Source organism: Barbus barbus, assembly GCF_936440315.1.
Source record: "Barbus barbus genome assembly, chromosome: 19".
NCBI lineage: Eukaryota > Metazoa > Chordata > Actinopteri > Cypriniformes > Cyprinidae > Barbus > Barbus barbus.
The window spans coordinates 7,023,524-7,029,618 of NC_136747.1; positions in this window are offsets into that span (position 1 = coordinate 7,023,524).

Consider the following 6,095-nt stretch of genomic DNA (forward strand, 5'->3'; position numbering starts at 1 on the left):
CCTCTGATTTTGGTGTCTGCAAATATAAAAGCATTACAATAGATTTATTTACAACAGTTAACATGAGAGGTTTCTTGACAATTAATCTCCTACAGTAACTATTGTGTCTCAACCTGTACTGAATTTCTAAATATGAATTCAAGTCACCCTCCCCACACACGTTTTAATAACCCTACTTAGCCCACCCATTTCAGCATGAACTAAAATGTACAATCAATTCTCCCCAGTAAAGCATACTTATAAAATGTTTAGTTTGTCATTATGAACTCTTTTTCGTATTAAACTGCTTATCTTCATATTTTTACATACTCTGTGCCAGAATTTTTGCTGTTGTGATACTAATGATAAAAATATTAAGGATTTCTAACCTTTACAAAATCATCTTTCAAGACTTGATGTAGGGCTGCACACGTGTGTTTTACTATATCAGATACAGTAGTAGCCCCAATTCTGTACTGAAAACTGATTTGTAGTTTTCACCTTCAACAGAAGAAAGTAAACATTACTGTAAAATGAAAACATAAGAGACAAACCTGTACATTTGTTATATATACAAACCTGTTGCCAAGAATCTAAGGGTCAAAGAGAGCCTCTCCCTGGCCGTAATTGCCCGTCTCATCTTCAAGTCAAGTCAAGTCAAGTTGAGCTTTATTGACATTCTGCTACATGTGTGGACATATAGTGGAACAAAATGTTGTGTCTCGCAGGACCACGGTGCTACATACTAGTTAAAGATAAGATAAACATACAACAATGCAAGTATAAGAAAAAAAACAGAGCATCTGACTATACATATACTATAAATACTATAACTACTATACCTAGTTGCCTAGACATATGCAAACTGCGACTGTACAAGAACTTTACATATATACTGTACATAAAATTGTGCAAAAAAAAACAAAACAATTGTATATATATTTCGTACATTAAATTGTTGTGCAGATTAAAGAGAGATTTTGTGGGAAGCAGTGCATAGTGCAAAAAGATTTGTAGTGCAATGCTCAAGTAAACATTATTTTGTAGTGCAATGCTCAAGTAAGCATGTTCTTATTGAGTCTTTGTAGCAGGGAGTGTTCATAGAAAATGACTAGTGTGCATATAGTGGGGTGAGTGCGTTACTACAGGTGATTTGTATAGCCCACTCACCTGTGTGTAGCACACTCAGAATTGCACTTAGGAAAAGTTGTCAACTGTATTAAAGGGGTGGTTTACTGCTTTTTTTCTTTGCTTGATTGTGTTTTTGGGGTGCAATATAACATGTCTTCGTGTTTCGTTTGTTAAAAAACGCCTTATTTTTCATAAATTTTACCTTTATTGTAAGCCGCTTTCTCCTCTGTCATTTGAACGACCGGTTGACTTCCTGATTCTATGAAACCACTCCCTCAGAAACAGGCAATGGGCTCTGATTGGTTAGTTGAGCCGGTGTGTTGTGATTGGCTAAACTGCGTACTGTACATTGTCCGGAAACTTCACGCCCATTACCTTTACGGGCAACAGTTGCATGTGCTCCGGTCAAATGTAAATAATTGTGTCAATATTGCCGTATCAGTTTGAGCCAGAATCAGACCCAGAAAGCGGTAATGAAGAGAGTCAAGCAGAACCTCCGCAAACACGGCTCTTACAATACGTTTTTGAATGGTACATTTTTTTTTATTATTATTCTCTCAAAGAATTTCGATACGCTGTTACTTGAAAATGCAACTGCTGTTTGTTAGCTTTTGAGATACGGTTTTCTCCTGATTAAACATTTAATACAACTGAATACATGACTGAGTAATTACATGAAAAATTACGTCATAAATTATACATGGAAAATACATTTACAAAATTAGTACATAATTCCAAATTCGGGTCCAAAATGTTTGTACGCGTTTGTCATAGACAAACGAAATAGCATAACTAACTGGCTACTAAAGCCAGCGTTGGCATTTGTTTACGTCCTTGATAAAACTAAAACATTACGTCTGAAATTATACATGCAAATACATTTAAAATTATTAAATCTTACTTACAGGTTGTGGCCCAACAACTGCTGCCTCTGGTTTTAAAGTTGGAACTGCTCCATGTTTTAGTAATAGTTTCTGGTTGAATCCGGCATTGAACTCGTGTAGATTCTGGAAGCTGTCTTCCGTAAAATGCGCAGCACAGAGAGCTAAGTTACGATTGTAATTGTCAGGAACATAATCAAACATAAATTTTAACCATTGTTGATGAACTACAGCGTCCGTAGGAAGCCCGAACACAGACCTGACAGCTGGGTGAAAATAACACACTTTCGACGGCATGGCTACAGCTCTCCACTATAACTCTTCCTCTTCGACAAAGCCGCAGAACATGGCCTTGCCCCCTTTTTTGCATGTTCCGGAGCGAGGGTTGATGTACATTTATGGGTTTGTTACGTATAAAACCCGGGAAGTATCTCGTTGTAGTCCCATTTGAGTTGTTTTTGTAGGCATTAAACTTCCTGATTTTTAAAAGACGATATTTCTGCTTACGTTGAACTTTCAGCGCAGCAACTTTGCAGATAGTGTTCATGCACCAACAGCAACATTACACACTATTTAAAATGAAAAAAGTGAAATCGCAATCAACCACCCCTTTAATGAGTTGGGTGGGTGGGGGGTCAGAGGGGGACAGGGAGATTGGAGTTAAGAGCTCTCACAGCCTGGGGAAAAAAGCTGTTGAGCAATCTGAAAGAGCGAGCTTTGATACTCCGGTACCTTCTACCTGATGGTAGGAGCTGGAAGAGGTTGTAGGAGGGGTGGGTGGGGTTTTTCACGATGCTGGAGGCCTTGCTGGAGCATCATGCAAGGAAAATGTCCAGGATGGAGGGGAGAGGGGCACCGATGATCTTTGCGGCAGTGTTCACTGTCCGTTGTAGGGTCTTGTGGTCAGCAGCACTGCAGTTCCCATACCAGACAGTGATGCAGGTGGTCAGCACACTCTCAATGGTGCTCCTGTAGAAAGTGGTGAGGATGGATGGCGGATGACTTGCCCTTTTCAGCCGGCGGAGAAAGTGGAGGCGCTGTTGTCCCTTCTTGTTGAGTGATGTGACGATGGTGGTCCAGGTGAGATCCTCTGAGATGTGCACCCCCAGGAATTTAGTGCTGCCGACTCTCTCCACGGTTGAGCCGTCGATGGTCAGTGGGGGGTGGTCAACAGAGTTTCTCCTGTAGTCCATCACAACCTCTTTTGTCTTACTCACATTAAGGGACAGGTTGTTAGCACCACACCATTTCGCCAGCTGTGCCACTTCCTCTCTGTAGAGCGTTTAATCGTTGCTGCTGATGAGGCCTGCCAAAGTTGTGTCATCCGCAACAGCTCCCTGAAGCCTGACCTGTCCTCCAACTAATATTATACATGAAAACAAAAATCATATTTTAAATAAGCTTACCCTTTGCCATATTTAAAAACATACCCTTCACATAGACATTTTGAGTCCCACTAGTAATAATAACAATACTAATAATCATAAGTAATGTATAATGCAAATAATTGATAGATAGATAGATAGATAGATAGATAGATAGATAGATAGATAGATAGATAGATAGATAGATAGATAGATAGATAGATAGATAGATAGAACCAGGTTTTAACGTTACATTCAGTGAATATATTGGTCACCACAGTTACAGCTACACACTCCTAATCAATCTTGTTGCTCAGCAGTCACATATCCTGTCTCTATATTAGAATATGTAGACACTTTTCTTCATAATAACTCAATTTATTTTCATTTTACAGCACAGTTCTACATTGCAACAGGTGACAATATCGCTTTTGAACTAGCCAGCCATTAGCGCTATAACGGTAAAAATTCAAACACGCCACCTTTAAAAGATAGTAATACTGGTAGTTAAATTCTTACCTCCAATTCTCGCTGAAGAACTGGCAATCCGTGTTGACCACGTCTCCCCAACCATTTTCTCATCCACAATCGTTTGCTCTTCCGCTTTTGTTTTTTCTCACTACAAACAATGAGTATCGATACAGCGAGTTGTCGTGCTACAGTATCCATTTTGTTTACATCTGCTTTTCTGCATCTTCTCTAGATCTCGTGAGGCGCTCCCTCTGGCACGATAATCTTAGCAACATCTTGTAGTGTGTGATGCGCCGCGATTTTCAAATCTTGTAGTGTGTGTATGTTTAAGATTTGAGGGAAGATAATCTGCAAAGATTCTCCGTATGTGTGTGCTGCAACCAGATTTCATAATCGGTTAGGATTTTAAAAATCCTGTAGTGTGAGCCAGGCATAAGGTGCACAGCCACCAATAAGATTACAGCACAGTCAGTCGACTCCCTGCCAGCCTGTTTTCCCTCTTTGGCAATGCTGTAGAAGGCAGAAAAGAGGTAGGCTGACTGTTATCCAGTTATCGCTCAGCAAAACCTGCTGCTAGCTTCCTCCTCTTCACACATTCACTCCCCCACTCACTGTGAGATGGTTCACTGCTTCAAACCAGCGAGCCACTGCTCACAGCACTAGGCTACAAGTCTTGATCTTCCCCCGGGTTAGGGTTCTGTTACTTCTGTTGAGTTTACTTTTAGTTTGGTAACAGAGCCCTGCTACTCAAGTATCGTCTTCCCTTCCGTAAAGAAAATATATTTCCTAATATGTGAATGATCAATATATTACATGACATAACAGTATATTAGAAATTACACAGAATAATATATTGTGTAAATATATTACAAAATACTGAATAATACATAAAGATATACTGAAAAATATGACAATATATTTACTTATAAATCACAATATATGTAATTTTATATTCAGTAACACACTTTATAATATATAAATCAGATATGGTACTGCATGTGTAAAAATATATTGAACATATATTTACTCATGTAGTATATGCACACATATATGGAAATATATATTTCTTATTTTTAACAATTGTTTATGATATACATGTTCCATATTTTAAAATATAGTTATTTTACAAGAGCATAAGCACACCTGCTCATAATACAGACTATCACTGTACTGAAAAGTGCACAGCCATTACATTTTATAAAAGAAGTAACATATAATTTAACAGAGTTTGGCCAATCGTCTTCCTAACCACATGCTCTACTCTTCAGCACAATGGTAACCCCACAAACTTGCACATCTTTTTACATTTCAAAATAATACAATATTAAACACTCAGATCTCCCCTATATTAATATTGAGCAGAAACACATGAAATAACACTTATTTTTAAAACATTTTTACTCTCCTTTAAAGTCAATAAAGACACAGGACACACCACTGCTACTTCACCTTCTGAGACTGTGTATTGTCTGAGCATTCAGATATCAGTAATCGTATAACATAAGACCATCTCTTCAGTCAAAGTCACAATATACAGAAAAAAACAGAGTTACTCACATACAGCTTCTCATCAGGTGCTGTTTCCAACAAATAAACATATAATTTCAATGAACACTTAATACAATGTACATATTAATATATACAGTAACTTACAGTATTCACATAAAATATTCTGCCTAAATTATGTACTCTATGTACTTCCTTAAAGTACTCAACTGAGCTCTGGAATTATAGCACATGGTAGAAAAAAATTATTATATCTCTTAATATACTCATTGCATTAACACATTTATTACCCTTATTTTTGTAAAACAACAAGTTTCTTGTTCCTTTTTTTACAGTCCCTTATGTAACTTATGACTCTCAAATGTTACATTAACAATCAAAACACATTATATATCCGTAAATTCACTCTATTTTCACATTCCTGTTACCACATTTAAACATCTATTTATGGGCTATTTACACACTTTATAGAGTATGACATTTGCCATTTTCAAAACTTTGACGTATAAAATGTATTTTCATTACAATTTATACATTTTATACCTGTTGAGGGAAGATATTAAAGTAAAAAAAGACACAGACACACCGCTGCTGCTTCACCTTCTGAGTCTGTGTATTGTCTGAGCAGCACGCCCCCCTCCGCCAGCAGGTGAACAAGTCCCAAGACAGAAGCAGTGAAATAATCGATCGTCTGTAATAATCTCAGCAAGAAATATCGTAACACTTTATTTTGATAGTCCACTTTAGACATTCTACTAACAGT